The following is a 10,509-nucleotide window of genomic DNA, read 5'->3' as shown; positions in this document are numbered from 1 at the left end:
AACTGGTTTTCAAAAGTAGGCAAGTATGGCATGCTGCTGCTCTCCACCACCCCCAGCATGGCTGCTCTCTTCTCCCCATCTACCCAGTCTGTGTGGGTGCCTGCTGCTCTCACCCCCTCCCCTCTCTTTTAAATGTCTGCTGTTCTATCCCCCCACCATCTGTGTGCATGCTGCTGCTCATCCCCCCAGACTGTGTGCATGCCTGCTGATCCTCCCCGCCCCCAATCCCCCCATCTCCAGACTGCTTCCTTCCCCCTCTTTCCTTATCAATGCAGAGAGTGCACTGTGCAGCCACCTGACTGCGTAGTCTGTGAAATAATCTGGAATGAAGAGCAGTGCTGCATGTCACCCCCAGCCAGGACTTTAGGAGCTGTCAAAGTTACTGCCTGTGCCGGGTGGAGGCGGAGCTGGAGGCTGCAATATGGGAGCTTAGCAGTCGCGGCTACTGTAAGATACGAGTCCCGGGAGGATTGCGTCAGGACCATGCAACCTTTTTCAGGCAGCTGTAGCAGGCCGCCCCCTCAGGTCCCGGCACCCCTAGGCAGCTGCCTAAAGCTGCCAAGTGGAATCTCCGGCCCTGAGCAGACCCTTTACCACAGTAAGAGAGTTTTAATAAATGAGGCTGATAAATAATTTCTTATTGTTCTGCTATACTATGTAACAGGTTAAATATGGGGATATTGATAAATCAGCACCATTATACTGTCTGACCTTTCCTGCTGTGCTGTTTGAATGTGGAAAAGCAGAATAGAAGCAAATATTTTCCTGTAGTTACAGAGGGAGAGCTGTCATACCTTCATTTTCAGCAATTTAATTCGATTAAATGTATCTGCACTAGCAGCTAAAGGAGCCTGCAGATTTAAATTTTGTAAATATAAAATGACCAGCATGCAAGGGAAATCCCAGGTATAATCCTGTCCCTGTGTACAGACTGCTTAATTGGGATTGACAGAAAACAGTATCCAGCTAGTATTCCCACGTCAGGCTTTGAAGTAACTGTTTTGTGGTCTGTACAGAATTATACTTGGAAGTGACAGACTTCTTTAATTTCCCCCCTCAGTCCTGATATTGGCCTTGGGAATGAAAGGGTTTACTAGTGCAGAATAAATTCTTTTAAAGGGATATGGGGGGGAGGTGTTTTTTTTTTGTTTTTTTCCTTGGGACGCCTGTTTGTGATTAGTATGGAGAAAGCATTGTGCAAAAATCCTAGTAAACAGGCAAAAAAAAAAAAAAACCCCGTGTGATTCTCCCTCCATGCCTTAACACACACCATAGTGGTTATATGGTCTCTGATTAATAGCAGAGGGCTCCTGACACAGCTACAAGTACTGCACATCCTTCCAATTAGCTGCACTTTCCCAGTCACCATGCCAGATTTGGGGGGCACTGCAGGGGAGGGATTGATGGGGGGGGGGGGCACATTCTATTCACGTGAAGAGAGACGAGGAAAAAAAGAAAATCAGGCAGAGTGACAGAGGTACACGCCACAGTTTGGAGACAGCAGCAGCAGCCCTCCTCCTCCTCCTCCTCCTCCCACCTCCCCCTGCTCCCCCTGCATGCAATGTACATTTCTTGAAGTGCTGCTGTCTGGTTTATGATAAGGCTGTTATCTGTGCGCTGCATGTATGACAGCTCCGAGAAAACACCGCTTCTTCACCGGAGACCCACTGCAGCCTAAACTAGACGCACGTCCAGGCTGAGCCTACCAGTGTGCACACTTGGGTAAGTCTGCCAGTCTGCCTGGGCTCTCTGTAGCAGCTTGATAGCTGAGACACGGGGTAATACTGATGTGACTACTCTCTCTTGTAGATGGTGGGGGTCGTAGTGTGGGCAGCACCCAGGGCCATGCAGCGTTACCCACGTTTGCCCAGGTCATTACCACTTACAAACAGCAGCAGAATGAAAGTTGTGAAAGTCTCTTAATATTTATTTCTTTCTTTCTTTACCTAATTTTCTTCATTGGGTTGTTTTGCTGCCTACTGTGTCAGCCATAAGTATTATACAGGCAGAATGTATTTATAATATATTACTGATGTAATTTTGCAGCTGTCTTATTATGAAGATCCTTCCTAACTATAATATTAAGCGCTCATAATACAGTGGTTTTTACAATGGGGTTTCTAAAGTGTGTCCTGACAGCAGTGACATTTAATGGGTCATCTTATGGGCTGTGTATTTATAAATGTATACATAGGATGAGCTTTGGGATGCTGTAATGTAAGATGCTAATTTGTAGATCTCATACTTTCTGTTATGTTGCAGTGAGCCAACATGTGATGGCTATAATACTGTGATGGCTTTATATAATACTTTACCAGCTTGTCAGAATACATTTCAGTGACACACTGCTGCTGAGTCAGCGCTCCTAAACACATTAGTAATGGCAACGTGTACTTAATAAATAGTACCTTTTAAAAGCCATGGGAATAACAATTGCATTTAACTTGCAGAACTATAATTTGCCTTTGCACAATGCCGTATGTGTCTGGAAATTAGGGTCAGTTGGCGACTATGCTACGTATACTACTGGCACCCAATCATATGTCAGCATTAGCAGTCTAATTACAACATAGTGGTCCTGATTCCTACGTATCGGAAGTAGCGGAGCATCGGAGTCGCACTGTGCAAGCGTCCTGATTTTGTATATACAGGGTCACAGCACGGCATCTGATATGTAAGGGGCGTTCCTGGATGGGGACTGGGAGGTAATGGTGATGGGTAAATAGATGCATCTAGGAGAGTGTCGCAGGCATAACGCAGACAGCGGTTGCGTACAGAGAATCTTAACCACTGACATTGGAGACCATACTCAGACGGAGAAACCGTACTTGCCGTAAGGCAGGTGCAACTTTTAATGATGCGACTAGTAGTGCGTTTTTAAAATGCATCCAGCGGTATTTCTACATCTGCGGATGCTGACAGCGGGCATCTCAGTCCTTGCACATTCCCTGTATTTACACCAGGGAGGGCTTTGTAGCAGCATTAGAGACTAAAGGGGTCTATTAATGAAGCAGAGAAAAGTTTGGAGAAGTTGCCCATGGCAACCAATCAGCATTGAAGTAACATTAATAATGGGCAATGGCAACTTCTCCACAGGCTCACTTCTCTACACTTTTCACTACTTCACGAATAATCCCCTAAAGACAAGTCCGCATCTGCTGCTGACTCATCATCCCCAGTGTGTGACAGTTTGGTATGTCATCTGTGTATCTGGTGCTAAGTTAAACCTTTGCATGAGCTTCATTTTATTTTTACTTTGTCTGAAAAGGCGAACATTGAAATAGCGAGGTTTAGTATACCGGGCAGAAGCAAACTTACGCATTTTGGGATTTTTCTGTCCAAAGTTGGATGGATCTAGGCGTCAACTGAGTGGTAACGCTGTGGTCACACGTAAAGATCTGTCTCGGGAGTGCAGCTATACTTGACTACCCTAAGTCGCATGTACAGCGCAGGGAAGCCTGTTTCTGACGGATCTCTTGCACCCAGCAGGTGTAAGTACAGAGAGACTAATGATGTTCGTTCCGGCTGCAGTGCAGCTTCCTGCTTGCAGCCTTTAGGGGGGTACACAAGTAGCAATGTGTGCTTAATTTATAAGAAATCTGTCTACATTGCTTAGAAATTAAGCACACATCGATCCGTGTGTAGGGGTGCCGGCGACATTGATTCGCGGACCCATGTGTTGCTATCGCCGGCTCTAGATTTGTCAGCATACATGCCAGATCTAGTCAGATCGCTCACTTCACCGCTGGGTAAAGTGAGTGTTTTTGTTTTTTTCACCCTTGCTCGCGCTCAGCACACATCGCTCTGTGTGCTGAGCGTCCAGAGATGTGTGCTGAGTGATGTGTGCTAGATCGCTCAGCACACATCTCTAGGAGAAATCTCTGCGTGTGTACCCCCCTTTAGAGCTATTTCACACTAGCTGGGTTTCACCTGCCGGCAAAAAGCTGGACGGCATTTTGCCTTGCAGTTATTTAAGTTACATATGAAAACACACTGCTCCTTTCATACGACATGGCCCGTTTGCTGTGTTGCAGCTGGAAAAATCCACTGAATAGGATGGCTGCCGGGCCGTCCCTGAAGGCAGTGCAGTATGTGTGTGAATGGGCTCTTTTACACACAACGGGATTTTTTGCTGGTGCGCATGCGCGCAGCATTAAACGTGGCTCAAATCTGTTGTGTGTGTGAATGCACTGCCGGCCGGCAAAAAAAATGGACAACTTTTGTCCGGCTTATTGCTGTCCTGTCAAAACCGGCGTGTTTATACGAATTCTTGCCTTAGCCCTACGGAAACGCTCATTGGTATGAAGTAGCTGGCTTCCGTGGCATCTCACAAATACAGACACGTTGCATCCATTTCAATCAGGCCCAGTATAGTACTTAGTAAAAATATGTTTTAAACCAGGGCTGGCCAAACCAGTCCTCGAGATCTACCAACAGTACACATTTTCCAGACCACCTAGCTGGTGCACAGGTGTCGTCATTACTAATTAAGATGTGCTGCATTCATTCCTAACTGACAATTCTACAGATCTCCAGGAGGCCTGGAAAACATGAACTGTTGGTAGATCTCGAGGACCGGTTTGGCCAGCCCTGTTTTAAATCCTTCCATCATGACTTAAAAAAAAAAAAGTCTTTGATTAGCAACAATGAACCTACACCAGATATACACTGTACTGTACCCATAAGCCCTGTCTATACTCACATTTTACAGCTCCGTTTATAAAATGGCAACTCCTTCCACTGTTTGCATGATGGGAAACAGATGAATTACGTTTGGTGACTGATAAGTATAGCGTTACAGCTTAGCTTTAAATTGTTCCGCAAAGACATGTCTGAGTTGGGCATAATAAGAAGTTGCTGCAAGGGAAATTAGTACTTTCACAAGCTTCCATTGAGTATATTGTCACATCACTGTGGCCTTAAGTGAACAATACCTTCAGCAAGGTAGAGAGATCAGTTCTGTGAAGCCTTCCTCTCCCGGTATAGGGATAAATGGAGAGATTTGGTTGTTCTCCATAGGCTAGAGCACAGGTTCTCAAACTCGGTCCTCAGGACCCCACACAGTGCATGTTTTGCAGGTCTCCTCACAGAATCACAAGTGAAATAATTAGTTCCACCTGCAGACCTTTTAAAATGTGTCAGTGAGTAATTAATACACCTGTGCACTTGCTGGGTGACCTGCAAAATATGCACTGTGTGGGGTCCTGAGGACCGAGTTTGAGAACCACTGGGCTAGAGCATAGGTTCTCAAACTCGGTCCTCAGGGTCCCACACAGTGCATGTTTTGCAGGTAACCCAGCAGGTGCACAGGTGTATTAATTACTCACAGACACATCGTAAAAGGTCCACAGGTGGAGCTAATTATTTAACTTGTGATTCTGTGAGGAGACCTGGAAAACATGCACTGTGTGGGGTCCTGAGGACAGAGTTTGAGAACCTATGGGCTAGAAAGTATGAGTCTCGGCAGTGTTGAGGGATTGTGTAAGATCCCTCTAACTTTACTTCCAGATACACTGCTGAAGTCTCTGTAGATGAGAGGTTGCCAACCCTGGTCCTCGAGAGCTACCAACAGTTCACGTTTTCCAGACCACCTAGATGGTGCACAGGTGCATTATGTACTCACTGACAGATTTTAAAAGATCCACAGGTGGAGCTGATTACTTCACTTGTTATTCTGTGAGGAGACCTGAAAAATGTTAACTGTAGGTAGCTTCTCAAGGACCAGGGTTGGATACCCCTGCTGTGGTTGATGGTGACCAGTAGTAGCATGTTGGATTTGTGATGCGAGGAACCACCTGTAAACAACAGGAAAAGCCAGACCTGCTTTTTCTACACATTTTAGACTTTAAAGGATGATTTAACAGAGTCTGTATAAATGGTCAATGTCTTTCAGACATCAGAAAGTTTGCAAACCTGTGTTTTAATTCATTTTGTTAGGTGAGGGTAGTGGATTGGAAGTTTGGCCCTAATAAGTTATCTTCCCTTTATACTAAAAAATTGGCAATAGGTTGTGTCTGAAATATTTTGTTGCAGCTAAGCAAACCGTGACCTCAAAAGATTTAAATGTACTTTTCTACTTTAGCTGGCAGGGTTACGCTGATGCTGGAAGGACTTCTGTGTTTATTGGGAAAACAAGACTCATCCCAGTTGATCTTAAGGTCTGCAAATTCCTGTACAGGTCAATAGTAATTAACACGTTTTTAAGAGAATCCCCTGGGTCAGCAAGCTAACATAGCATGTCATTGGTGTAAATTAAAGCTTTTCTTCCATCCATACTATTTTGAGACCTACAATCCTAGTGTTCAGTAGGTGGTGCAAATAATGTAGCTAACAGTGGGTAACTTTGATAGAGTCCCATGGCCAGAGGGAAGGAAGCTTGGAATTTATCTCCTGACTAAACTTTTGCCCTCTAGCGAAGTATTTGTATCAATGGTGACTTTATTTCTACAAATGGACAGTAATTTCTTCATTTTTTATGTCTATATTCTTGAGTGAAATGGAGAGAGATGATAGGATTAATCTTCAGGCGGCGACGTATGAAGCTTGTAAAGAGATAAAGTGGAGATGTTGCAACTTGCAACTAGCTTCTGTCATTATATAGGCTGTGTGACACAAATTATAGCTGGAAGCTTATTGGATGCTATGAGTAGTGCCACCTTATCTCTATTTAATGTAATACATCTCCTCCCTTAGTCCGATCTATTCCTATTAATAATCCCCAAGGCTTACTTAAGAGGGGGAGAGAAATGTGAGAAACAAATGTGGCATTATATACGGTAAATGAAGCAACTGAAGAACCAAGTCCTCCATGCGGGATCCGGATTGAAAGTCGACAGTAACTAGGTCGACAATGTCTAGGTTGACCACTATTGGTCGACAGTAACTAGGTCGACAGGGTGTCTAGGTCGACAGGGTCTTTAGGTCGACATGTTCTAGGTCGACAGGTCAAGAGGTCGACATGAGTTTTTCACAATTTGTTTCTTTTTTTTAACCTTTTCATACTTAACAATCCACATGGACTACGATTGGAACGGTAAACGGTGCCGAGCGAAGCGAAGGCACCATGCCCGAAGCATGGCGAGCGAAGCGAGCCATGCGAGGGGACGCGGTGCACTAATTGGGGTTCCCGGTCACTCTACGAAGAAAACGACACCAAAATAACATTAAAAACTCATGTCGACCTTTTGACCTGTCGACCTAGAACATGTCGACCTAGACACCCTGTCGACCTAGTCACTGTCGACCAATGGTGGTCGACCTAGACATTGTCGACCTAGTTACTGTCGACTTTCAATACCACACCCCCTCCATGCATGGCTTGTATCACCCTCATGCCCGCATCTCCAGATAATATGCTCTGCTTTACATTCATAGTGAAACATAGTGAAACCCATTCATTATACAATCATACAATCAGACTGCTCCCGGGTTAATTGGGGCCAGTTCATTGTAGTTGAACACTTCAAGCAATCTGATTGTTTAGAAGATCTTTTGGAATATAGGTCTCTATGTACTAAGTGTTGGAGAGTGATAAGTACCAACCAGACAGCTCCTAACTGTCATTTTTCAAACTTGTTAGGATATAATTGGCTGGTACTTTATCTCCATCCACTTTTTAAGGCTTAGTATGTAGGGGGTCATTCCGAGTTGATCGCACGTAGCAACTTTTTGCTGCTCGTGCGATCAACCTGACGCCGCCTATGGGTGAGTGTATTTTAGCATAGCAGGGCTGCGATCGCTTGTGCAGCCCTGCTATGCTAAAAAAGTTTCAAGTAAAACAAGACCAGGGCTGTAGTTACTCACCCAGTGTAACGGATCCAGCGATGAAGGTCCCGGTCCTGACGTCAGACATCCGCCCTCCAAACGCCTGCGTTGGACTCACCACGCCTGGAAAACGGTGATTATCCACCCCGGAATGCCTCCCGCCCGTCCATCTTCTTGTGATCGCAGCTGTGATCACATTTCTCGCTGGCGGCATCGTTGCCGGCGACGATCGTCGCCAGGCAACAACGTGCATGCGCAATGCGTCCGCCGCGCATGCGCATTTCCGACCCATTCACACCGCAGCGAAGAACCGATGCGTGCGAACTGGTCGGAATGAGCCCATAGACCCCATAGTTTTGAGTAAAATGGTGCAATACTGTCATATTTTTCTGGGGTCCAACTAGGGCAAACTGCTACCTCTATAACTGGATAAACATAGAGGACCTGGTACAGAGTTGGGAGTAACTCGGGTGTATGTTGCCCCAAAGCAGCCTACAGAGAAAAAAAGCGTATATTAGCCCATATGCACAGGTGTACATATCTCAGATGTGGCTTCCTCCTGTATGTGCTTTACTAGTTCTCCTCATCATGATTCACTTACACCTACCCTATACTAGGTATATACGTCTCCAAATAGGTCAATTTTTTTTTCTATACATCCAATTATGCATAGTTAACAGTTCTAGTCTGCGATACATATCACTGTTACACAAACCAGTTATACCTCTTAAACATATATATATATATATATGCATTTAAAATGCCTACAAGAATTATCAGATTACCCATAAGGCAGTGCAGGCAACTACCTACCTAGGGACCGGTGGGTCCTAGAGGCCCCATCTGACACCCATTGCTTTTTATAAATCATACGATAATAAGGGGAGAGGATAGTGTTGCAGGTGCTGTGTGTTATGCATTACACCGGTCCCAGGCAGCACAGCAGGGGAGGACATCCCTGCTGCTCCTGTCACACTACAGCAGTTGTTCTCAGGACCCCACACAGTTCATGTTTTCCAGGTCACCTGTGGATCCTTGAAATGTGACAGTTGGTGATACACCTGTGCTCCTGCCGAGTGACCTGGTGAATGTGAATTGTGTGAGGTCCTGAGGGCGGAGTTTGAGAACCACTGCAGCATACAGATGTGTCCTCTTACAACTTTGCTCCATGTGCTACAAGTCGCGTTACACATAATGCGTGAGTGCCGTGTGACTTGGAAGCACTAAGCATCTTTTTTAAGCATCTTGTTTTACGTCTTTTGCCGTGAAGATGCATCGTAGACTCAATGTATTGCAATAGGATGTAGATGCAGCCTATATTCTGTGTGTAATAGCGGCTCTGTCTGCATCCGAAATGAAACATTAGTGTTTTCCAACTGTCCTGATTTTTGCGGGACAATCCTATTTTTCTGGGACTATCCCACCCATGGGTGGGTGGGTAGGGGGGGGGCAGTTGGGAGACTCCCTGTGGTGAATAGATGCTGTGCACAAGTGGAATTTTGATTGTTCCACCGCTGTTTCACCACTAATGCAGGGTTGGACCATTGTGGGTAAAACCACTGATGGTTCCCTTACAGATGGTTTTACACCATTGAGGTTATCCATCAATGGTACCATCAATAGATAACCCACTGACAGCTATCCCTACCACAATCTCTAGTACTTTTAGTTATAAGTATGCGATGTAGTTATGTAACTGGTCACATTGTCTCCCCCTACATCCCGCATCCTCACAATCCCGACGGTCGGCATGCCGACAAACAGAGATTATTGGCTTGTTGCGCTCCTTCCCCCACCACCGGTCACACAACTACATCCTCTACAGCAGGGCTGGCCAAACCGGTCCTCGAGATCTACCAACACTTCACATTTTCCAGACCACCTAACTGGTGCTCAGGTGTAGTCATTACTAATTAAGATGTGCTGCATGTATTCCAAACTGACAATTCTACAGATCTCCAGGAGGCCTGGAAAACATGAACTGTTGGTAGATCTCGAGGACCGGTTTGGCCAGCCCTGCTCTACAGAATTATTCCAGGTGGTCAGAGGTTTTTACGATGACACTTTCTTCGTAATTAAGATAAATGCTTCTAGTACGTGTCAGGTAGCTGCGGATGGAGAGTGTACATTTCTTGCATTAATTCAATCAGAAAAGTTCTTTGGGGGTGTTTAAAGATATTCATCTTCCCTTTATCAGTGACAAGCAGTTTAGTTGGGATATAAGGTAGAATAATTGGAAGAGGCATCTTGGGGTCTACATAGAGAGGTCAAGATTGTTTGTGATGTCATTGATCTGCAAGGACTAGTGAATCTATCTCTGCTTGGTGATAGCGCTGCAACCGCAATCTTCTGTCTAAATAATGTACTTTCCACCATGCCATCCTAGTCTGTCAATAGTTAATTCTGCTGTCTTTGGCAGATTTATTATTATTTGTGACTTGAGCTGCAAAATGTTTACCGAAAGATGCCTTTAGTTTACAAGATCCTGAAATGTAAACCAGCGTTATTTAGATATTTGAGCCAAGTGTGATGTGTTTCTTTCCCTGTCATGTAATCACAACGGGGGCAGAGGTAGCTGTATATCTTGTGCAGTACACACATAAGCCTGACATAAGAAGTTATCTTATGTGTTTGTTGATTGAACACAGCAATGGTGTTTACTTGTGGGTGCTACAGCTTTGTAAGTGAAAAATTGGGCAATCATGTGTACCGTACTTGTTTTTTTGAGAGTTATATTACTTCTCC

The 10,509-nt window shown here is 45.0% G+C and overlaps 1 protein-coding gene across 3 annotated transcripts in view; it reads left to right on the top strand.

Moving 5' to 3' along the window:
- Positions 1-10,509, top strand: part of RIPOR3 (RIPOR family member 3) — a 322,437-nt gene that overhangs the window by 1,350 nt on the left and 310,578 nt on the right. Inside the window, exons 1-2 of one of the 3 annotated variants that reach the window (XM_063958953.1) lie at positions 1,542-1,722; positions 1,810-1,871. The exons of 1 other annotated variant lie outside the window; for it this stretch is intronic. The gene's annotated coding sequence lies outside the window, so the exon portion shown is untranslated. Of the gene's footprint in view, positions 1-1,541; positions 1,723-1,809; positions 1,872-10,509 lie in introns of those variants that run through there. One more of the 3 variants, XM_063958951.1, reaches the window with a different exon arrangement.

The sequence above is a fragment of the Pseudophryne corroboree genome, chromosome 3, assembly GCF_028390025.1.
Source record: "Pseudophryne corroboree isolate aPseCor3 chromosome 3, aPseCor3.hap2, whole genome shotgun sequence".
NCBI lineage: Eukaryota > Metazoa > Chordata > Amphibia > Anura > Myobatrachidae > Pseudophryne > Pseudophryne corroboree.
The sequence above is the reverse complement of the archived record's forward strand: the minus strand, read 5'-3'. Positions and strand labels throughout refer to the sequence as shown.